This window comes from Schistocerca serialis, chromosome 4 (genome assembly GCF_023864345.2).
Source record: "Schistocerca serialis cubense isolate TAMUIC-IGC-003099 chromosome 4, iqSchSeri2.2, whole genome shotgun sequence".
In the NCBI taxonomy this organism is placed as follows: domain Eukaryota; kingdom Metazoa; phylum Arthropoda; class Insecta; order Orthoptera; family Acrididae; genus Schistocerca; species Schistocerca serialis.
This window is the reverse complement of record NC_064641.1, coordinates 432,605,420-432,631,107: the sequence shown is the minus strand read 5'-3', so window position 1 is coordinate 432,631,107 and position 25,688 is coordinate 432,605,420. Positions and strand designations below refer to the sequence as shown.

At 42.6% G+C, this 25,688-nt stretch overlaps 1 protein-coding gene across 1 annotated transcript in view; it reads right to left on the bottom strand.

The window, feature by feature from the left end:
* Window positions 1–25,688, bottom strand: part of LOC126474515 (juvenile hormone esterase-like) — a 97,872-nt gene that overhangs the window by 57,730 nt on the left and 14,454 nt on the right. The window lies entirely within an intron of this gene.

Here is a 25,688-nt window from a genome sequence, read left to right as displayed (position 1 = left end):
TTGTGCAAAGAGTAGATAATGTTGAAATGAGACTAGAAAATATTAGTACTAACATTCCTGACATTGAGAGTAAAGTAGCTTCAGTAACTTCTGGTAATGGTAGTATGCAACAAATTGTAGCTGCAAACGCCGCTTTTAGCGCATGTCGGCAGTTCTTGCGGTTCGATCCAGATAAAAATATCCACCCGCTAGATTTCTGGAACGATTTTGAAGATGTGATTCCATCAACTTGGTCTGAACGAGAGAAAATCTCTTTTATTAGAAGCCGTTTAGCAGGTGACGCCATGGGTTGGTCATCTGATGTTATGTTGAAGTGTATAACATTAGCGGAATTTAAAACAGCTTTCATTAATGAGTATTTGTCTAGCAATAAGCAAAATGAAGTGTTGAGAGAATTTTGGAGTGGAAAACGCTTCAATGTAGGCAAGGAATCTATTAAAGAGTTTGCCAGGTCATTGATCTCACGTTTGTCACATTTGGCCGAAAAGCTAAAACCTGAAATGATAATACTAGCTCTTGAAGCCAAACTGCCATGGTATTGGCAAACTAGAATTATATCTGCCCCTAGAGACAATATGGATCGTTTCATTGAATATTTGGAACGTGTAGAGCGTGTTGCTGCCAATGAGGAGCAAGCACGTAATAACAAAAATGCTAATAACACTAGTAGTAATTTTAAGAACGAGCAGAATGGCAGTGTAAACATCAGAACAGTAGGTGTTCGTCATCCTAAGAGAGGTAGGAATTGGAGAAATAATTGTCAGAACCAACAATGGCATCCAAATGATAGTAATTTTGTTCCGAACAAAATTATGCAGGTAAACAACAGTGCGGAAAGCAATGCTGTGCCAGTTAACTATAATGGAGATAAAGGAAGCAGTATTAGGCCGAGGCAGGAAAACTAGTCCCCGTCTATGAGGACACTGGCGCTCACCAGGTGGTTATTTTTCCTAAGCCAGTAATTACAGTAATTGGTAAGACAGATCAGAATACTCAGACTGAATATGTGGATGAGAGGTTGGTAGCATCTAAGGATACAGCAGAAATATTAGATCACTCACAGTATTTGATAGATACCGTGAGAGACGCTTTCTAAGTGGGAAGAGAAAAGGCGCAGCAGTATAACGGTAGGGAAGAGCTACAAAATACTGAATTGTCAGGTGAAGAAGCAGAAGAAATTCATGCTTATATTTACGATGAGGATGATGTGCTCTTATCTAAAGTGCCTGTGCAGGATGTTGATACTGTACTAATGATTTAGGACAGGAGGTAAGTGAGAATGCCTGTTGGGGGTCGATGAACCAGGTAGCTGCGACCAGTTGTCACTTGAGAAGGAACCCGACGATAATAATGAAAGTGGTTTAGCTGTAACTAGTGTTATGCCCTGTCTGCAGGCGCAGAATCGCTCAGGCTACAGTAATTTGGGTCATGTTCAGCAAACTAAATGTAATGAAGTCGTGCGGTGTTTCGATTTGAAATTAATAGACCGACTGGAAAAGGCAGCTGAAAATGTAATTCAGGAAACCCCTACACACTTTGACCTAAGTGTAATGAAGACAGATGTCGATCACTTTAGTTGGAGACAAATCCAAAAGGAACTATTGGATGAGTTTGAGGAATAACCCGTACAAACTGGAATAAGCCACCCTGTAATAATAGTGAATATATTGGGTATCAATGTACGTTGTCTCTTAGACAGTGGAAGTGAGGTGAGTGCGATATCTCAGTCCTTCTTTGATGCATTACCTGGTAAAGGCAAGCTTACAGTAATGAGGTTATCAGGACTAAGAATAATTGGTGCTATTGGCAAGGTGTCAAAAACGGTAAAGCAAGAAGCTTTGCTGCCCTTTGATATTAATGGTAATATAATTGATCATCCATGCTTAATTGTACACAATCTCAGTATTGAGGTTTTAATTGGCATAGATTTCTTGTCGAAATATCAGAGTGTTGTTGACTTTGAAAGAAGCCAGTTAAAAATGGTCTTGCCGATAACCGGAGTAATTACGGTACCTTTTATTGATAAACATGTAGTAACTAATGATGAAACTTGGGAGCTGCCTATACGAGTTCTGAAAAATAGGAGATATTGGGACGAAGGTGTTAGTCTTAGTAAAAGTAAGCTAAACACAGAAGAAGAAAAAGCAATTATTTTGGACAAAATTGAAGCTAAATTGCAGGAAATCGATAAAATTTTAGATAATTAGAAGGAAGAACTGAGACAGGTTTTAAAAAGGCATAATAAGGTATTTTCAAATCGACCTGGCGTGGTCAAAGGTTATGAATGTCAATTAAAGGTGAAACCTGGCCAAGTGTTTTTCAGGAAGCCATACCAAATACATGTAGCTAGGAAGGAGGCGGTTCGAAAGGAGATACAGAGAATGCTAGAGTGGGGTGTGATTGAAAAAGCGGTCAGTGAGTACAATAATCCTCTTACTGTTGTACCAAAAAGAGACGGAAGTGTCAGATTGATCTTGGACGCTCGCTGGTTGAATGAAATAGTGGTTAGGGAAAGTGGTAGACCGCAGAACATGGACGAGTTATTGCAAAAGTTCCTGGGAGTAAAATTCTTAACTTCTATGGAATTCACGTGTGGATATTGGAATTTGCCACTGGCGGAGAGTTCAAGGAAGTACACAGCTTTCTTGTACGAAGGGGTTTGTTACCAATACCGTGTGGTGTCTTTCGGACTTAATATCTCTGTTTGTGCCTTCGCACGTGTGATGTGCCATGTTTTACGACCAGTCTTAATTAATAAATAACAGTCTACGTAGATGATCTGTTAATAGCAACTCCTACCTGGGAAGAACACATAGTTTTATTAGAGGAAGTGTTAGAGGCTATTGAGAGAGGTGGCATGAAACTAAAGATTGAAAAGACAGAGTGCGTTAAAGAGGAAGTACGTTTCTTGGGATATATGATAAGTGGAAAAGGTATTCTGCCTGACCCAGGCAAGCTAGCAGTCATTGAAAAATTTGAGGCTCCCAGAAACAAGAAGCAGTTGAGATCGATGTTCGGTCTTTTCGGCTTCTATAGGCGTTTTGTTAGTGATCAGGCTTTTAATGCGCCCTGTCTTCACCTCCTCCTGAAAAAGAATACCCCTTGGGTTTGGACAGTAGAATGTCAACAGGCGTTCGAGGTGCTTAAACAATCTTTAATTAATAGTCGTATTTTACATCATCCTGATTTTGAAAAATCATTCTGTATGTCTGTTGATGCTAGTGGCTATGGTATAGCTATGGAGGTATTCCAAGTAGAAATAGAGAACGAACAAGAAGTGCACAAGACTATAGCTTTCGCAAGTCGATTTTTACAGGCAGCAGAGAGAAATTATGGCATCTCAGAACTGGAAGCATTGGCAATTGTATTTGGGGTACAGAAGTTTGAGCAGTGTCTATTAGGTCACAAAATAATTGTTTACATTGACCATAAGGGTTGACCTTTTTAAAGACCTGTGAGTTGAGGAATGCTCGTTTGGTAAGATGGTCATTGTATCTCCAGCAGTTTGACCTTGAGGTTAGATATAATCAAGGGAAAGACAAGCTGGTAGCTGATGGATTATCTAGAAGTGCGGAGCTCTGTGATGACGCGGGAATTACAGCAACAGACCTAAGTGAAGTACTAAAGTTTGCGTTGCACGAAGTAAAGGAAGAAAGGGCATTAAAGAGAGTGATTAAGAACTTGAGACGTGAGCAGAGTGTAGATGACCAGCTGAAATTAGTGAAGAGCTATTTAGGAAATGCGAACTATCCTAAGGTTTCGCAATACTATTGTCTGCGTAAAGGTATTCTGTTTAGGAGGGTCCGCAGCTCGTGGTCGTGCGGTAGCGTTCTCGCTTCCCACGCCCGGGTTCCCGGGTTCGATTCCCGGCGGGGTCAGGGATTTTCTCTGCCTCGTGATGACTGGGTGTTCTGTGATGTCCTTAGATTAGTTAGGTTTAAGTAGTTCTAAGTTCTAGGGGACTGATGACCATCGATGTTAAGTCCCATAGTGCTCAGAGCCATTTGAACCATTTTGTTTAGGAGGAAAAAGGTAGGTGTTTCTGACTGGAAGCTGTGCTTTCCCTCGCAACATGTAGACTTACTAATCGACTATGTACACCTGAGGTACGGGCACTACGGTGCAAAGAAGTGCATTGCAAAATAAAAAGAGAAGGTTGTTGAAAGGTCTCTGTTGGATTCCTTTCATGTTTAATTTCTTAAATCTGTTGTCATTTATGGAGTAAATTCCTCTCCTAAATTTACTGTGGCGTTTCTGACTATCTGGGAGGAGTGAGACCTGAGTTTCTCCTGGCGTATACAACTTTCAAATGACTTCCGGGAATTCAGCCAGGTAACACTTTCAGCGACCGCCGATATTTCGGCGGGAGAACACCCCGCCATTTTCAAGGCAAACTGCAACGGACTGGCGACGTACATGCAAATTTAATACCTCGGTTCTCGGACCCAAGCAGGAAAGATAACACACACACACTGAACACTAGTGCCACCAAAGATGGCCAAAGTCAGAGCTATCGATAGTGAGACTATGAATTCGCAGGTGAGGTAGCATTGAGTCTGTCCCTCTGTTTCTTGACAAGGGAGAGAGCCGGATTCCAAACAGAGTTTAAACAGAAACCTCCATCCCTGTTAACAAGGTTGCTCGCTAATTTAATCTCAACTGCCTCCCGAATCACACTGTCCCAATAGCTGGACGTGCATGCCAATATCTCGGTGTTATTATATAACATGGAGTGACCAGTATCCAAGCAATGTTCGGCAATAGCAGATCTATTTGGCTGCTGTAATCGTGTGTGCCGTTTATGCTCAGTACATCTGTCCTCCACGGTCCTGATAGTTTGACCAATATATGCCATGCCGCAGCTACAAGGGACACGATATACACCCGCCTTACGCAGTCCAAGATCATCCTTAACGGAACTCAAAAGTGCTCTAATTTTAGATGGAGGTCGGAAAACACATTTCACATCGTATTTCCGTAAAATACGACCGATCTTATTGGACGTGTTTCCTACGTAAGGCAAGAAGGCAGTAGACTTAGGTGTTGACTCAGAATTATCATCAATCACCTGATGTACAGTTGGTCGATAGGGCAACGCACGTTCAATCTGTCTATCACTGTAACCATTTTGACGAAATGTAACTTCAAGATGGGACAGCTCAGCTGGCAAAGTCTCAGCGTCAGAAACGATATGTGCCCTGTGTACCAAGGTACGAAGTACCCCTTCACGCTGAGCCGAATGGTGACAACTATTAGCTTGTAAGTACAAGTCGGTGTGAGTACGTTTCCTGTACACTGCATGTCCCAATGATCCATCATCCTTCCTCCTAACCAACACGTCGAGAAAGGGAAGGCAACCATCCTTTTCCACCTCCATCGTAAAACGAATGTTCGGGTGGATCGAGTTCAGATGTTCTAGAAAGACATTCCAATTCTCCCTACCGTGAGGCCAAACGACGAAGGTATCGTCAACGTATCTATAGAAACAGGCGGGTTTTAAAGGCGCCGACTCCAATGCACGTTCCTCGAAGTCTTCCATAAACAAATTTGCGATCACAGGAGACAACGGACTACCCATCGCAACTCCATCTGTCTGCTCGTAATACTGGTCATTAAATAAAAAGTAAGTGGATGTCAACACATGCCTAAAAAGATTAGTTAAATCAGCACCAAACCTGGCTTCAATTAACCACAACGAATCAGACAGAGGAACACGAGTGAAGAGAGAGACCACATCGAAACTCACTAAAATATCAGAGTCATTCAGCCTCAGTCCCTCCAAACGACGTAAAAAATCAGCTGAGTTCCTGATATGATGTTCACACCGTCCTACTTGTGGACTCAACAGAGATGCAAGATGCTTGGATACACGATATGTAGGCATGTGTTGACATCCACTTACTTTTTATTTAATGACCAGTGTTACGAGCAGACAGATGGAGTTGCGATGGGTAGTCCGTTGTCTCCTGTGATCGCAAATTTGTTTATGGAAGACTTCGAGGAACGTGCATTGGAGTCGGCGCCTTTAAAACCCGCCTGTTTCTATAGATACGTTGACGATACCTTCGTTGTTTGGCCTCACGGTAGGGAGAATTGGAATGTCTTTCTAGAACATCTGAACTCGATCCACCCGAACATTCGTTTTACGATGGAGGTGGAAAAGGATGGTTGCCTTCCCTTTCTCGACGTGTTGGTTAGGAGGAAGGATGATGGATCATTGGGACATGCAGTGTACAGGAAACGTACTCACACCGACTTGTACTTACAAGCTAATAGTTGTCACCATTCGGCTCAGCGTGAAGGGGTACTTCGTACCTTGGTACACAGGGCACATATCGTTGCTGACGCTGAGACTTTGCCAGCTGAGCTGTCCCATCTTGAAGTTACATTTCGTCAAAATGGTTACAGTGATAGACAGATTGAACGTGCGTTGCGCTATCGACCAACTGTACATCAGGTGATTGATGATAATTCTGAGTCAACACCTAAGTCTACTGCCTTCTTGCCTTACGTAGGAAACACGTCCAATAAGATCGGTCGTATTTTACGGAAATACGATGTGAAATGTGTTTTCCGACCTCCATCTAAAATTAGAGCACTTTTGAGTTCCGTTAAGGATGATCTTGGACTGCGTAAGGCGGGTGTATATCGTGTCCCTTGTAGCTGCGGCATGGCATATATTGGTCAAACTATCAGGACCGTGGAGGACAGATGTACTGAGCATAAACGGCACACACGATTACAGCAGCCAAATAGATCTGCTATTGCCGAACATTGCTTGGATACTGGTCACTCCATGTTATATAATAACACCGAGATATTGGCATGCACGTCCAGCTATTGGGACAGTGTGATTCGGGAGGCAGTTGAGATTAAATTAGCGAGGAACCTTGTTAACAGGGATGGAGGTTTCTGTTTAAACTCTGTTTGGAATCCGGCTCTCTCCCTTGTCAAGAAACAGAGGGACAGACTCAATGCTACCTCACCTGCGAATTCATAGTCTCACTATCGATAGCTCTGACTTTGGCCATCTTTGGTGGCACTAGTGTTCAGTGTGTGTGTGTTATCTTTCCTGCTTGGGTCCGAGAACCGAGGTATTAAATTTGCATGTACGTCGCCTGTCCGTTGCAGTTTGCCTTGAAAATGGCGGGGTGTTCTCCCGCCGAAATATCGGCGGTCGCTGAAAGTGTTACCTGGCTGAAATCCCGGAAGTTATTTGAAAATATCTGGGAGGAGATTGAGTAGTGGAACGTGTTACTTTTACACATAAACAAGAACGATGTGTCACACTACTACACTTTAAAACACAGTTTATATGTAATTCATGTCACACAGTCTCATACGGAACCTACATCCGCTTTCTTTTATATACTGTATATGATAAGATACTGTCATCCCCCTTCCCTTCTGTGTGAGAGTATGAATGAGCAAATGTATTTGTAGTTGCATGCTTGAGGGTAGCAGACAAGGCTGTCTGCTAGAGAACAGTAGGGCCAACGTCGGAACAGGTAGCTACGCTTTCTTAAAGCAGAGAGGTTTCTATCCTTAGTATGGTTCTGTCCGTCCGTTGTCCTGTTGGTATAGGAAGCTGCCCCTCTGGCCCCTTCCGTTTGTCTTTGTGAGCCACCCTCAGGAAGCACGCTCGGTAGTAGCGCAGTTGGTGTGGGACCGTGGCGAGTGTCTGAAGTGGTAAGATCTCCGGCTAAGCACGTGTCTGCTAAGTCCGTAGGACAATGGATTTCTTAAGTTCAGCCTAACTGAAAACTTAATACCTTGATTTCAGATTTAGCTCTAAAATATCTAATGCTATCTTAAATTGCAGCGGAGTGTAATTCTCGTGTGAAGTTCAGATTATTTTGCGGTAGTTGCTTTGTCATTACTTTGTGAGTAAAGTGGAACCACGTGTTGATCAGTAACTCTAATTAAGTTCATCAATCTTAAATGTGAATGCTTGTGTGATTATAACGTCTCGTCTTGACAATATTTTACAATATAGCAACTTTTCTTTATGCTTTTCTTTATGTTCAATCCACGTGGAGTGTACTTTGCGAGACCAGTACCACGTGCTTATATAACTGTTTGACCCATCAGGTTAATAGTAAGACGTTAGTAACCAGTTCAAGGTTTTTCTTTTGTCAATTGCTTTTCGATCGAATTTATTTTAGTTATCAAAATTACTGTGGAGTTATACGCTTTCTGTAAACCAAGTTGACCACGTGGAGCATGTGGTGTAATCATCAAAGTAGCCTTCAGCTACTCTTTTTGGGAAGATTTCACAAAGAGTTAATATGAATTTAGTATACCAGTGTGTGGTAATTACATGACGGACAGGATTGTGTTACGAACGTAATTTCTTTGGGTGAAAACTGAATCTGTTGGTTGTGGTTAATTTCTTCTTGCTTATGTTTCAACGTTCTTTGGGTGTTGTTTTGTGAATGCAGTGTTGTAGGCAGTCTCCCAATCTTGGCTCCACATTTGATGTGTTCCGTAAGATTAAAATCTCACATTTTTACAATCCTTAAACAGGGCACCAGCTCAGTCACAACTCACGTATAATATGCTGAAATTTCAATGAACAATCTTAAAATAAATTTCCAAATATAAACTGATTTCTTTCTTTTTATTTAAATTCTCTTTTTTATATATAGATATATTACCGGTTGTTGTATGACTGTAAAAGATTATAATCAATGTTAGTCTGATTGGTAATGTGGTAAACCTAGACTAGTTACCTGGTGAAACAGTTGCGCAGTAATGCACGGTTAACTTCTCCCCAGACAGCTCACAGCTTTTAACCCGGTTTTATTGTCAGTCAGTACCGCTTTCATCATAGCAAAATTAAAGTAGCAACGTTACATTGTGTTTGACAACATGTACCGCCGTGTTGCCAAGCGTCTAGCATCTTGTGTAGTGTGCCAGAAAGTCCGTGCTGCTAACACCAGAATACAAGGGGATATGCATTCAGTAGAGCCAACTGAAACCCTAGAATTACTGGCTTGTGATTTGTTTGGCCCTCTTCCTGCTTCGAGAGGTGGGTGCACCCATGTTTTTTTTGTTGTGGATGGATTTAGTAAATATGTTAAGCTATACCCAATTAAGAGAGCAAATGCAAAAACGTTGGTAGAAAAGTTGGAAAAAGATTTCTTCGTGAACGTTGGCGTTCCGAAGAATTTGCTGTCAGACAATGGGCCTCAATTTACTTCTGATACATTTTAAAGAATGTCTGGATAAGGCCGGAGTGAAACGTGTGAAAATATCTGCGCATTTCCCACAAGGAAATATGGGTGAACGTATTACGAGAGAATTGAATAGGCTTTGCGGGACTTATTGTACTCGGAAACACTCAAGTTGGGCAGAGCACATGGCGTATTTTTTGAATGTAATTAACAATTTAAGGCATGATGCAACTGGTTTTGCGCCTTGCGAATTGATGTTTGGCCAAGAACCACACAATGTGATTGCAGATATGGTAGAATTCCCCACAGACGAGAAGAAGTTAAAGGCTAGGGCAAATATAAGAAAAAGAGCATTGGAAAGGATGAAGCGTCATGACGCAAAAGCTGTACCCACCAGTTTTGAAATAGATCAGTTAGTCCTTGTCAAAACCAAGGAAAAATCAAAGAAAATAAATGCAGAAACAAAGAAATTCATGTTCGTATACCAAGGACCTTTCAGGCTCATAGGACAACCACATGCCAATGCATATAGGCTAGAGTACACTAAGAGTAAAAACCTATTAGGTCTCAGGAACGTGTTCGACCTAAAGAAGTTCATAGGTAGTGAATGAATTCTGTAGGGAGGAGGTTGTTCTGTAACCTCTACACAGTGTGGCAGCTGTGCAGTCCCAGCTGTGTGAGATCTTCTTTCCTTTTCAGGTCTCACTCATTCTTCATCTTTCCTATCCACCTAAAATTTCGACCTCTTCTTTCCAACACATTAAATTTTCCGTTATGGTTATCAAGCCAATAATAAACTAATGAATTCTGTAGGGACGAGGTTGTTCTGTAGCCTCTACACAGTGTGGCAGCTGTGCAGTCCCAGCTGGGTGAGATCTTCTTTCCCATTTCAGGTCTCACTCTATCTTCATCTTTCCTATCCACCAAAGTTTCGACTCCTTCTTTGCAATACAAAGTAACCATTCTATCCACCAATTAGTGATGAAAATACCTAATGTGACAAACCTAACAGTGACATAAACAACAGAGAAGTATGATGTAATTAAGATACAAATGTATTTGAGTAACAAGTATGTATAGAACCCCGGTAATATTATAAGTACAAAGTTGTTGTTTTATTGGAAATGGTCCACCAACAGTAATTTAAAAAGGTATACAAATTCGTGTACAAGCAGGATCTGAATTGGCGGTGAAACCTATTGTATGCTGTAGAGCTAACCAATTAATAGTAAAAGAGATTGCTTAGTGTTACGAAAAATATGCAGATAAGTTGTAAAAATGAACTCACCTTGTGTAGCAAGGAATGGCAGTGTAATAGAATTGAACAGTGTTTGTGGTTGAAACGTGTAGGATACGTCCCTGAAGTATTTATAAGGTTGGAGCTGGCCATTATTTTGGTGTTGGGTGTGCGGTGACACACCTACAGGTATTGAGGTTATGAGTTGGAGGCGTGAATGCGACCTTTGGTGCCCTTATGTTAGATGAGACAGAGTAGCTCATGGTGTCCTATAGGTTTAAGGAATTTAGCATTACGCTCGTCCATAATTACTTAATGCACTTTAGTGGTAGGTCGAGAGAGATTACCTGTGGTTTGAGCGTCCGATCGAGTGGAAATGGATTGCCACGTGAGCAAACTGATCAGCTGCAATACACTATAGATATGAAATAAATGTGCTATCCTATGCGTTAAATGTCAATAGAGTGAGTGTTAAATAAGTACATACACTAGCAACATAATTGAGTAACATAATGGCAGACGTGAAACATTATTTATAGCTCAGCATAAATTCACTTCGATGAAGTAAGTACATAATTGCAGATGTGGAACTGACACAGTAGCAGAGGACCAATAAGTGGATTTAGTAGTCAACTAAACGTGGTACGTTTTGAACACTCAGAACTGTACTATTACCACAAGTTACTCACATATACAAAGAGGCTGAGAAGACAACTACTAATCAAATATACTCATCTACTAATCAAATATACTCATACTATCTCTAAGAATAAGGTAATCGAAGATGAGTCAGCTAAGTAAATAAAATACAGATTTGTCAGGAATGTACCGAGCATTGGTTCAGTGTTCCGGCCCAGAAATAATAAATTGAAATTAAATAGGATTTATGATTGTATGCCTTGAGCATAAATTTTCTCTAGTATGTGACTAACGATTGTTTACCAATTTTATGACAGGTAAGTAACCGCGAGAGTAAAATTGAAAAATTTCTGTTAACTTTGTTCCAGTAACATATTGAAAGATAAAATGTATATATATCCCCATTTCATTGTGACTCACCCTTAGAATTTAAATGAACATAGTCTGAGGCACTCTTTTTGTTTGTTCTACAGGACAAACCAGATAATGGCAGCCTGGTAGCTGTGTGAAAGCGTGGAGTGACTTGGACACAACTCACAGTGACCCCTCCCCTTTCCCCATGTAATTCAGAGTGAACGTGAAGGACGCACACCATAGCAACTTCCCCTCCTCTACCCTTGTGTGTAGAACGCCAGCCAAAGCGGCTACAACCACGTGTGTAAAAATGAAATTGTCATGATTTGTGAAATTTTCTTTCAGGTTTAGAAAAGACTGCCAAGATATAATTATCTGTTTATGTATCATGAATAACTGTGTTATTTTCTTTGAATTTATGTATGTAGAAATGTATTTAATGGATTTAAGATTTTCATAATTTTACATATTTTTATGTGTGTGTCTGTCTAAGGCAATATGTATGCTAGAGTGTTTCATTGATTTTGCTTAAATTTTGGGTGATAATGTTGCTTGAGAGGCAGTGAACATGCAATAAATTTAAATAATTGAAGTAGGTAATCAGTTTTTTTTAAATATTTCTATATGTATACATTTAAATTTTAATTTTCATAGGGAGTTAAGCTGTACTCTTGCTTCCCTTTTTGTAATTAATTTTTTTCTTTCTTTTTCCCATTTACATTAAAAAAATTAAGTAAAAGGTGATGTAGGGAAGCAGCCTACTCACGCCGTATAAAATTCACATCAGTCTTTCCATTGTGTGCCAGCCAGTCCGCTGTAACTGGCTCTGACGTCATAAATGTTGCACAATACTTTAAAAATCAAGTAAATAACCTGAAACGTTTCTAGCATGTCAGGAGTAATACTAAATCAATATGCGTTATTCTATCAGTTCAATAACTTTAACCTTTTTCGAAATTTGGATGTTTCTCTGTAAAAATCATTGGCGCAACAGAAAAGAGCTAGAAACTTAAAAATTTATATTCAGATTCCTTTTTCATAATAATTTAGTAGAAACAGTATTCTGGATCTCACAAATTAAAATTTTAGTTGAAATTCATGATTTGCTGATTTTTGTCTTAAAAATTGAGGAAGCAAGATAGATTAAGTAGGCGAATAAATAAAGCTAGGATGTTTAAATTAAAGTAGAACGGAGACCCACTACGATCATAAAGATATGAGAAGTTTCAACTGAATAACTATAAAACTATAGCGATAGCGTATCTCCAAAGGGCAAGTTCAGAGCTCGTCTACTGCGTGTAGTGTAATTAAAGTAATTCTCTCGCCTAAAATATTTGACTTAGCCACGTCAGACTTTTATTATGATTACTTACCTGTGTGCTGATTGCACATTTAAATTGAGGGATTCATCGGCCATCAGCAAAGGAACCAATGTTTTATTCAATAACTTAAAGTGGCGCATTACTAGCCCAGCGGCTAGTCAGGAGATCCGATTTAATCAGGCGTTCCCCTAGCCGTTCGCACCGCGGCTTTATATATAAGAACGCTGCGTGAGAGAGAAAGGTCCCAGTTCTCTCCAGACGCTGATTAGCATATCAACTGTGCCGGGTGTCGCGTCGCATCGGTATCATTGCTATAAACAGCCTCGGGTGCCGTAATAAATTACTCGGGATACTCATAACCATGAAATCGTTTTTGAGTGAAATGTTAATTCTGGGATGACTTTAATGATCTATCCTCAGTTTGCGTATGTCGTATTTTCACGTGCCGCCGCGGGACAGACATTCTACCATTATTTAGCGTGGCGTTTGATGAACATTATCATCAAATTATGGCGAGCATTCACTTAAACCTTTAATTTGAACAGTTGTAGTTGCATCAGAATCCCAGACAATCTCCTAATTCCTCAGAGCTATAAGCTGTAGCTATAGGTGTATTTCTCAGATGAAGTGGGCACTAGGAATTCTAATTACAGGCTTCACGTTTTGCTAATCAGTTTCTGGTTGCCAATATTGTAGTTAGAGAGCCAGTGTTGAGAACGGCAAACAACAGCAATAAATAAATAATAGGAACATTCTACATTTTATAATTACAATTACTCCACCCGCCGCCCCACATATGTTGCTAATCGGCTGGGAAATGCATCTTTCTACATTACATTCTACATTATATATAACAATAATTTCCACCCGCCGCCCCACAAGTTGTGACGTTCTGCATTCCATACATTGTTTCAAGTATACTATCAGCTGTTTGTATTCTTTTGTGGCAAAATAAATGCAACATTGCAAAATTTCCGCTGATTTCTTTAATTTTGGATACCAGTGTACTTATGGTGAGGACATGCTACCTTCAGTGCAGATGCACACCAAACTCCTACTTTTATGTGAATTGGTGAAAGGCCTCGAGTAATGAGAATAATGGACAAGTGGCACTACATCGGTAGTGTGTGGATAAGTTGCGAATTTGAGTCTACCAGGTGCGCTAGCGTTGCTGCACTGATTATTGTGTCCAGCAGTCAGCACATCTGCCTACTAAGAAGGAGACGGTTCAAATCCCTGTCTGACACAAATTTTCAACTTTTCCCATTGGTTTTAATTAATGACCTCTGGTAGCTGATGTCTTTAAATCCTTTTTTGTGTTGATTCTTAGTGGCTACGGGATTAAAATTGTGTCTTTGCTTTCGTACATCACCTATGAATGGACACTAGGTAATTATCGAAAGAACTACTACCCAAAAATATCAGTGACGTGGGTCAAAGAAGTTAAAGGAGATTTCAGGAAAACAGGAAAAAGAGAAACATTCAGAGAAAAAGTAAAATGTTGCGTGGGATTCCAGGAAGAAAAAATAAAGCTCCAAATCGACAGATTAATGATGACAACAACGAACGCAAAGAAAGAAAATCTACTGTAAAGGAAAAAAGCTAAAAGAAAGAGATGAGTCACTTCAAGTGGTCTTCGAAACACCCAAGAAATTGAAAATCTTGATGCGTGAAGAATAAACTATAAGCGGCGATCAAAAAATTAACGAGATCTACGGCATCGTTATTACCAAATGTGTCCTAACAGGACGCTGTGGTAGGAAAAATACTCGTAGACGTCCACTGGAGACTCAAGAATATATATGGGGCAGCATGTCTAGTGATAACCGCCACTATGGAATGCTACGCCAAGTTCGATACTGGTCGAAGTTCACAAAAGAGTCTGACCGATCTGGAAGGCCAGCCTCATCATTATGGACAAGTGGGAGACACTCAAGCATCCGTCCTACAGACCTGATCTTTCCGCAAACTTTCTGTCCCCTAAAGGCCCGCATCTCGTGGTCGTGCGGTAGCGTTCTCGCTTCCCACGCCCGGGTTCCCGGGTTCGATTCCCGGCGGGGTCAGGGATTTTCTCTGCCTCGTGATGGCTGGGTGTTGTGTGCTGTCCTTAGGTTAGTTAGGTTAGTTAGGTTTAAGTAGTTCTAAGTTCTAGGGGACTGATGACCGTAGCAGTTAAGTCCCATAGTGCTCAGAGCCATTTTTGTCCCCTGAAGGGTTCCCAATTCCTGTCGGGCAGAGATGCACAGGAGGAACTTCCAGACATCTTCGGCAGCAGGACACGGTGTTATACCAACGGTTATCTTCAGCCTAGTGCGTCGGTGGGATGATTCCCTCAATGCACACGGCGATTCTGCCTGACTTGTATACCAGTTCATCTACATCTACATCACATGGATGCTCTGCAAATCACACATAAGTGCCTGGCAGATAGTTCATTGAGCACCTTCACAATAATTCTCCATTATTCCAATCTCTATCAACGTGCAGAAAAAAACGAACACCTATATCTTTCCGTGCGAGCTCTGATTTCCCTTATTTTATTATGATGATCATTTATCCCTACGTAGGTCGGCGGCAACAAAATATTTTCCCATTCGGAGTAGAAAGCTGGTGATTCAAATTTCGTGAGAAGATTCCGCCACAGCAAAAAACGCCTTTGTTTTAATGATGTCCACCACAAATCCTGTACCATGTCAGTGACAACACTCTGACCCCTATTTCTCGATAATACAGAACGTGCTGCCCTTCTTTGAACTTTCCTGATGTACTCCATTAACCCTATCTGGTAGCCGGCCGAAGTGGCCGTGCGGTTAAAGGCGCTGCAGTCTGGAACCGCAAGACCGCTACGGTCGCAGGTTCGAATCCTGCCTCGGGCATGGATGTTTGTGATGTCCTTAGGTTAGTTAGGTTTAACTAGTTCTAAGTTCTAGGGGACTAATGACCTCAGCAGTTGAGTCCCATAGTGCTCAGAGCCATTTGAACCATTTGAACCCTATCTGGTAAGGATTCCACAAAGGGCACCAATACTCCAAAAGAGGACAGCAAGCGTAGTGTAGGCAGTCCATTTAATAGATATGTTGCATCTTCTAAGTGTTCTGCCAGTAACACAAAGTCTTTGATTTCCCTTCCCCAAAACGTACTCTATGTCTTCTTTCGAATTAAGTTGATCGTAATTGTAAGTTCTAGGTATTTAGTTGAATTTACGGCCTTTAGATTTGACTGATTTATGGTGTAACGGAAGTTTAACATATTTCTTTTAGTACTCATGTGGATAACCTCGCACTTGTCATTATTGAGGGTCAATTGGCAATTTTCGCACCATACAGGTATTTTTTATGAAACTTTTGCAATTTTTTAATCTTCTGATGGCTTTACTAGGCGATAAACGACAGCGTCATCTGCAAACAACCGAAGACTGCTGCTCAGATTGTTTCCCAAATCGTTTATATCGATTACGAACAGCAGAAAGCCTACAACACTGTCTTTAGGGCCGCCAGAAATAGCTTCTGTTTTACTCGATGACTTTCCGTCAGTTCCTACTCGATTGCTCGGCCTTCGAATGGAAACATTTTGATTGCCTCCTATAATTCAACGAGAATCAACATCAAGTGATGAGGGAACAAGAACTAAAATATTAACAGCGGCCCACAGACCACTACGAGGCAAGCTGAGTGAGTGAGAGGATTGTTCTGTCAATACTATATTCAAAAGCATTTCTAATTGTCCACATATCGTCACATCTAAAGCTTCAGGTATTACATTTCTGTATATGGCATAGACGTATTTTGGAAAATGATACGGAGTCAGTGGAAAATTCTCCCTAGCTAAGGGAACTGGATAAAAAGCATCGTTAATTTATCACCGTGTGATGCACGTTATTAATGAAATGCCATTGATTCCTAACTTATTGATACGAGTCTAAATAGCCAAAGGTGTCTAACAGACATGCTGCCGCAGGTCAGAAGATATACTATGGGACATACACCTGTCAGTTTGATATCAACATGGTGGATGTGCTGACAGTCCCACACATATACTGTATATTGTGAAAAGCAATGGTCCCATAACACTTCCCTGTGGCACGCCAGAGGTTACTTTAACGTCTGTAGACGTCTCTCCATTGATAACAACATCCTGTGTTCTGTTTGCTAAAAACTCTTCAATCCAGCCACACAGCTGGTCTGATATACCGTAGGCTCTTACTTTGTTTATCAGGCGACAGTGCGGAACTGTATCGATCGCCTTCCGGAAGTCAAGAAAAATAGCATCTACCTGGGAGCCTGTATCTAATATTTTCTGGGTCTCATGAACAAATAAAGCGAGTTGGGTCTCACACGATCGCTGTTTCCGGAATCCATATTGATTCCTACATAGTAGATTCTGGGTTTCCAGAAATGACATGATACGCGAGCAAAAAACATGTTCTAAAATTCTACAAGAGATCGACGTCAGAGATATAGGTCTATAGTTTTGCGCATCTGCTCGACGACCCTTCTTGAAGACTGGGACTATCTGTGCTCTTTTCCAATCATTTGGAACCCTCCGTTCCTCTAGAGACTTGCGGTACACGGCTGTTAGAAGGGGGGCAAGTTCTTTCGCGTACTCTGTGTAGAATCGAATTGGTATCCCGTCAGGTCCAGTGGACTTTCCTCTATTGAGTGATTCCAGTTGCTTTTCTATTCCTTGGACACTTATTTCGATGTCAGCCATTTTTTCGTTTGTGCGAGGATTTAGAGAAGGAACTGCAGTCCGGTCTTCCTCTGTGAAACAGCTTTGGAAAAAGGTGTTTAGTAATTCAGCTTTACGCGTGTCATCCTCTGTTTCAATGCCATCATCATCCCGTAGTGTCTGGATATGCTGTTTCGAGCCACTTACTGATTTAACGTAAGACCAGAACTTCCCAGGATTTTCTGTCAAGTCGGTACATAGAATTTTACTTTCGAATTCAATGAACGCTTCAAGCATAGCCCTCCTTACGCTAACTTTGACATCGTTTAGCTTCTGTTTGTCTGAGAGGTTTTGGCTGCGTTTAAACTTGGAGTGGAGCTCTCTTTGCTTTCGCAGTAGTTTCCTAACTTTGTTGTTGTACCACGGTGGGTTTTTCCCGTCCCTCACAGTTTTACTCGGCACGTACCTGTCTAACACGCATTTTACGATTGCCTTGAACTTTTTCCATAAACACTCAACATTGTCAGTGTCGGAACAGAAATTTTCGTTTTGATCTGTTAGGTAGTCTGAAATCTGCCTTCTATTACTCTTGCTAAACAGATAAACCTTCCTCCCTTTTTTTATATTCCTATTAACTTCCATATTCAGGGATGCTGCAACGGCCTTATGATCACTGATTCCCTGTTCTGTACATACAGAGTCGAAAAGTTCGGGTCTGTTTGTTATCAGTAGGTCCAAGATGTTATCTCCATGAGTCGGTTCTCTGTTTAATTGCTCGAGGTAATTTTCGGATAGTGCACTCAGTATAATGTCACTCGATGCTCTGTCCCTACCACCCGTCCTAAACATCTGAGTGTCCCAGTCTATATCTGGTAAATTGAAATCTCCACCTAAGACTATAACATGCTGAGAAAATTTATGTGAAATGTATTCCAAATTTTCTCTCAGTTGTTCTGCCACTAATGCTGCTGAGTCGGGAGGTCGGTAAAAGGAGCCAATTATTAACCTAGTTCGGTTGTTTAGTGTAACCTCCACCCATAATAATTCACAGGAACCATCCACTTCTACTTCACTACACGATAAACTACTACTAACAGCGACGAACACTCCACCACCGGTTGCATGCAATCTATCCTTTCTAAACACCGTCTGTACCTTTGTAAAAATTTCGGCAGAATTTATCTCTGGCTTAAGCCAGCTTTCTGTACCTATAACGATTTCAGCTTCGGTGCTTTCTATCAGCGCTTGAAGTTCCGGTACTTTACCAACGCAGCTTCGACAGTTGACAATTACAATACCGATTGCTGCTTGGTCCCCGCATGTCCTGACTTTGCCCTGCACGCGTTGAGGCTGTTGCCCTTTCTGTACTTGCCCAAGGCCATCTAACCTAAAAAACCGCCCAGCCCACGCCACACAACCCCTGCTACCCGTGTAGCCGCTTGTTGCGTGTAGTGGACTCCTGACCTATCCAGCGGAACCCGAAACCCCACCACCCTATGGCGCAAGTCGAGGAATCTGCAGCCCACACGGTCGCAGAACCGTCTCAGCCTCTGATTCAGACCCTCCACTCGGCTCTGTACCAAAGGTCCGCAGTCAGTCCTGTCGACGATGCTGCAGATGGTGAGCTCTGCTTTCATCCCGCTAGCGAGACTGGCAGTCTTCACCAAATCAGATAGCCGCCGGAGGCCAGAGAGGATTTCCTCCGATCCATAGCGACACACATCATTGGTGCCGACATGAGTGACCATCTGCAGATGGGTGCACCCTGTACCCTTCATGGCATCCGGAAGGACCCTTTCCACATCTGGAATTACTCCCCCCGGTATGCACACGGAGTGCACATTGGTTTTCTTCCCCTCTCTTGCTGCCATTTCCCTAAGGGGCCCCATTACGCGCCTCACGTTGGAGCTCCCAACTACCAGTAATCCCACCCTCTGCAACTGCCCGGATCTTGCAGACTGAGGGGCAACCTCTGGAACAGGACAAGCAGCCATGTCAGGCCGAAGATCAGTATCAGCCTGAGACAGAGCCTGAAACCGGTTCGTCAGACAAACTGGAGAGGCTTTCCGTTCAGCCCTCCAGAATGTCTTTCGCCCCCTGCCACACCTTGAAACGACATCCCACTCTACCACAGGTGAGGGATCAGCCTCAATGCGGGCAGTATCCCGGGCAACCACAGTCGTAGTCCGATCAGGGGATGCGTGGGACGAGCTGGCCGTCCCCGACAAACCCCCATCCGGACCCCCACAGTGATGCCCATTGGCAACAGCCTCAAGCTGTGTGACCGAAGCCAACACTGCCTGGGAGCGAAGGGATGCCAACTCAGCCTGCATCCGAACACAGCAGTTGCAGTCCCACTGACAGAACCACAGGCACATAGACACAGGCAACAGAGCATGCACAATGTCGGCACTAGTACAGTGTATATCCACCTTTCGAAGCAATGCAGGCTGCTATTCTCCCATGGAGACGATCGTAGAGATGCTGGATGTAGTCCCGTGGAACGGCTTGCCATGCCATTTCCACCTGGCGCCTCAGTTGGACCAGCGTTCGTGCTGGACGCGCAGACCGCGTGAGACGACGCTTCATCCAGTCCCAAACATGCTCAATGGGGACAGATCCGGAGATCTTGCTGGCCAGGGTAGTTGACTTACACCTTATAGAGCACGTTGGGTGGCACGGGATACATGCGGACGTGCATTGTCCTGTTGGAACAGCAAGTTCCCTTACCGGTCTAGGAATGGTAGAACGATGGGTTCGATGACGGTTTGGATGTACCGTGCACTATTCAGTGTCCCCTCGACGATCACCAGTGGTGTACGGCCAGTGTCGGAGATCGCTCCCCACACCATGATGCCGGGTGTTGGCCCTGTGTGCCTCGGTCGTATGCAGTCCTGATTGTGGCGCTCACCTGCGCGGCGCCAAACACGCATACGACCATCATTGGCATCAAGGCAGAAGCGACTGTCATCGCTGAAGACGACACGTCTCCATTCGTCCCTCCATTCACGCCTGTCGCGACACCACTGGAGGCGGGCTGCACGATGTTGGGGCTTGAGCGGAAGACGGCCTAACGGTGTGCGGGACCGTAGCCCAGCTTCATGGAGACGGTTGCGAATGGTCCTCGCCGATACCCCAGGAGCAACAGTGTCCCTAATTTGCTGGAAAGTGGCGGTGTGGTCCCCTACGGCACTGCGTAGGATCCTACGGGCTTGGCGTGCATCCGTGCGTCGCTGCGGTCCGGTCCCAGGTCGACGGGCACGTGCACCTTCCGCCGACCACTGGCGACAACATCGATGTACTGTGGAGACCTCACGCCCCACGTGTTGAGCAATTCGGCGGTACGTCCACCCGGCCTCCTGCATGCCCACTATACGCCCTCGCTCAAAGTCCGTCAACTGCACATACGGTTCACGTCCACGCTGTCGCGGCATGCTACCAGTGTTAAAGACTGCGATGGAGCTCCGTATGCCACGGCAAACTGGCTGACACTGACGGCGGCGGTGCACAAATGCTGCGCAGCTAGCGCCATTCGACGGCCAACACCGCGGTTCCTGGTGTGTCCGCTGTGCCGTGCGTGTGATCATTGCTTGTACAGCCCTCTCGCAGTGTCCGGAGCAAGTATGGTGGGTCTGACATACCGGTGTCAATGTGTTCTTTTTTCCATTTCCAGGAGTGTAGTTACAGACAGTCTTAACAGATGATATGGAGATCAATGGATGGTTTGGGAAACACAAAATGACCTACCGGTACTCGCTCAGCATACGAAACTCCTCTGTATTTTTATTTGTAGGGAAAACCAAAGGAATAACGAATGCCCGTGAAATGAAATCTGACAATTCGAGATGAAATATGGTTGTTGTATGGTCTGCCCAGAATAGATTTATAGCATGTACCGTTGTTCAGGATAAGTAATCTGTGTACTTGATATGGTAACCATAGAGATAAATACAGGAGTTGCTTGTTGTATATATTTGATACAGCAGGGTAGGGGTTTGTGGTACCACACCTCCCGACTGCGGGAAAGTGGTCTGTGCTATTGTTATCTTGCCACCTTTTGTTCAAGATCAACACCTGTCAAGTCCCTGAAGCTCTCTTCGAAGACTCTTCCAAATGTCATATGAAAATAATACAGTTACAGTTTAAAAAATGTTTCTTTATTTAGAAGTCATAAATGGCCAAGATTACTTGAATATTTCACTGGTGTAGGACGGTGTCTTTCACTAGTAAGCATAGTATCCTAAGGCCTGGTTTCTAACCTCATAAGTAATTCAGTTTTGAAGCAAAATCATGAACAAAGACGGCCGATATTTTCCAGCATACGAAGCTACTCTGGTTCTGCCAACAGCCTTGTCACAGAGGGCGGAGAAACGGATGGAGGCTCTGGGTGCTCTCTTGCCCTTGAGGTGGGAAACTACGTCTAAAAGGCGGAAGAATCAGCAACGACCGCCCGCACGGGAATACATAAGGCTATGGAAAATGTGATCCACAGGACAAGTGACCAGTAACTGGAAAGGTGTCGTGATGATCTCTTCATTGGCAAAAGATTCTGGACTAGTCCTCTCTCAGATCTCTGGGAAGGGTCAGCCATGTTGGATACGACCAAGAAGAAAATGTTAAATAACCAACGAAACCATAAGGTTCTACGGGTCGGGAAGTGATTTGTCAGAAGTCTGAACGTAGTAGAATGGCTAGATAAATTGAAAAGGAAAATACCAAGGCTCAATCTAGACATACTGAGAGGACGTACTGAGAGTCACGGAAGAGAAATGGAAAGATGACGAGGACCTTTGGTAAGTTGAGTATAGGGTATTATCAACAGCAACAGAAAGTGGTATAACTGGAGTAGGACTTTTCATGAATAGAAAGGTAGAACAGACAGTGAGTAGTTACGAACACTTCAGTGATAGAATTTTTGTCATCAGAATCGACTGGAAACCAACGTCGATAGCAATAATTTACGTTTACACGACGACATCACAAGCAAAAGTTGAAGAGATGGAGAAAGTATATGAGGATATGAGGAAGGGGTTATTAAGTACACATAGGGAGATGACAATCTAATAAACAGGCGGACTCAAATGCTGTTGTATGGGAAAGAATAGCTGAAAGGATTATGGGAGAATATTGACTTGATAGTAGAAATGTGAGCGGAGAAAGATTAATTGAGTTCTGCAGTAAATTAAATGTGGTAATAGCCAATTCTGTGTTCAAGTACCTCAAGAGGGGGAGGTGTTCCTGGATAAGGTTGGGAATAGCGGGAAGATTCCAGTTAGATTACATCATGGTCGGGCAAAGATTGCGCATTCAGATATTGAATTTTAAGCAGATACAGACTCATATCAAAATTTGTTAATAATGAACAGTAGAATGAAATCGAAGAGACAAATCATGAAGCATGAATGCGCAACGAAGTCGGATAGGGAAGTACTTAGAAATGAACACATACGCTTGAAGTCCTCTGAGACCATAGAAGAGGAGCGGAAATATCTAAATAAGGCAATCACAGAAATTGGACAGGAAAGCATAGGTATAAGGAGGGTAACTGCGAAGAAACTATGGATAACAGAAGAAATACTTCAGTTGATCTGCGAAAGAGAGATTAAAAGTGTTTTGGAAATTCAAGAATAGTAAAATACAAGTCACTTAGGAGTGAAATAATTAGGATATGCACGGAGCTGACGGTGAACTAGCTGCATGAAAAATCCGAAGAAGTCGAGAAAGAATGAGTCTCGGAAAGACTGACTTAGTGGATAGAAAAGGCAAAACAACCTACTGTGAAATTAAAAGCAGAGGTGGTTGTACCAGAAGTACTGTCGGGTTTCCAACGTTATATGCAGTGGAGAGAGTGGACATGTGTAAAGTGTACACTGCAGTTCTTCGTGAAGGGGAAGACATGTCTTGCGGTGTAACAGAAGAAACAGGAGTTGAAAGGAAGAGATAGGGGATCCAGCATTAGTATCAGAATTTTAAATATCTTTGGATAACGTGACATCAAAGGATGCGTAAGGGACAGATAACACTACATTGTAAATTCTAAAATCATTGCGGGACATGGCAACAGATCGACTATTCACATTTGTCTGTTGAATTTATCGACTGATGATTTACCACCAGAATTTCGCAACAGCATCCTCGACACAATTCGGAAGCTTGCAACAGTCGACAGGGCGATCATTATTGAACAATCAGCTTAAAAACACTTCCATGCAAGTTTCTGACAAGATTAATATACAGAAGAATGAAGAAAAGAATTGAGAAACTGTTAGATGCTGATCTTTTGGCTTCAGGAAAGACAAAGGCATCAAAATGGCTCTGAGCACTATGGGACTTAACTTCTGAGGTCATCAGTCCCCTGGAACTTAGAACTACTTAAACCTAACTAACCTAAGGACATCACACACATGTATGCCCGAGGCAGGGTTCGAACCTGCGACCGTAGCGGTCGCGCGGTACCAGACTGTAGAGCCTAGAACCGCTCGGACACTTCGCCCGGCGACAAAGGCATCAGTGAGGCACTTTTGCCGTTGCGGTTCTAATGGAAGCACGTCCGAAGAAAGATCAAGACACGTTTACGGGATTTGTCGACTTGGAAAAAACGTTCGTCAATATAAAATGGTGCAAGAGGTTCGAAATTCTGAGAAAAATAGAGCTAAGCTATAGCGAAAGACGTCTAATATTCAATATGTACAAGAATCGGGAGGGAACAATAAGACTGGAAGACAAAGAAAGAAGCGCTAGGACTAAAAAGGGTGTAAGACAGGGATGTAATCTTACGCCCCTATTGTTCAATCTATACATGGAAGAAGCAGTTATGGAAATATAAAGAATCTTAAAAATGGGTTTAAAATTCATGGTGAAGGACTGTCAGTGATAAGATTCGCTGGTGACATTGTTGTTCTCTGCGAAAGTGAAGAAAAAGTGCAGGATCTCTTGAACTAAATGAACATTCTGCTGGGTAAAGATTATTGATTGAGAACAAACCGAAGACAAACGAAAGTAACATGAGGTAGCAGAAATGGGAACAGCGAGAAACTTAACTACCGGATTAGGTGAAATTAAGGAATTCTGCTACCTCCCATGAGGGACTGAGCAAATGGAGACAAAAAGCAGACTAGCACAGGGAGAAAGGGCACTCCTGGCCAAGAGAAGAATTGGGGATCAAGAAGCAGACGAAGTTAAGGAATTCTGCTACCTAGGCAGTAAATAACCTATGATGGACGGGGCAAAGAGGACATAGAAAGCAGACTAGCACTGGAAAAAGGCTATTCCGAACAAATAGAAGTCTGCTAATATCATAGGCCTTAATTTGAGGAATAAATTTCTGGGAATGTACGTTTGATCCACCACATTGTATAGTAGTGAAACATAAACTGTGGGAAAACCAGAACATAAGAGAATCGGTGCATTTGAGATTTGGTGCTACAGAAGAATGTTGAAAATTAGGTGGACTGATAAGATGAGGAATGACGACGCGCAGAATCGGCGAGGAAAGGAACATATTGAAAAACACTGAAAAAATAACAGATTGGCTGCAAGGTTATCCGTTAGGACATCAGGGAATATCTTTCCTGGTACTAGAGGCAACTATAGGGTTGCAAAAACTGTAGAGAAAGACAGAGATTCGAAAGTATCCACCAAATAATGATGGACGTTGGTTGCAAGTGTTGCCGTGAGATGAAGATGTTGACACAGGACAGAAATTCGTGGTGGGCCACATCGAAACATTCAGAAGATTCATGTCTCAAGAAGTTCAGGAAGTCACCGCGTTGTCCGCTACTGTTTAGTTTTTTACTCGCGTTGGATATATTCTCGGAAGCTTGTCTCCCTGCCTCACCCTGCAGTAAGTGTTCCAAGGAGGTAATTTACTTTGTATACGTAACAATATTTTTTGTAAATACCCTATTCTATAGCCATGGTTCAGCAACCTAATCGATATATTTTCAATAAGAAAATTAGCATAGGTTGTAATGAAACCAGAAGCTTTATTGACCCATTTCGCCCTTTTGAGGCATCTTTAAAATTTATTTATGAAATGCGGGTAACTCATTAGGCCTAAAAACTAAACCGAACTCCTTCCAAATAGGCCATGAAGGCCAAACGTTACTGACCGGCCTCCGTTTTATCGTCTGCTCATAGGCGTAACTGGATGCGGATATGGAGGGACATGTGGTCATCACACCGCTCTCCTGGCCGTATGTCAGTTTCCGAGACCGGAAACTCATTACGCATAAACAGCAATATTGAGGTATGCACCTCCAATCAAGCCGTGCAGCTATATGCGGTCATTCA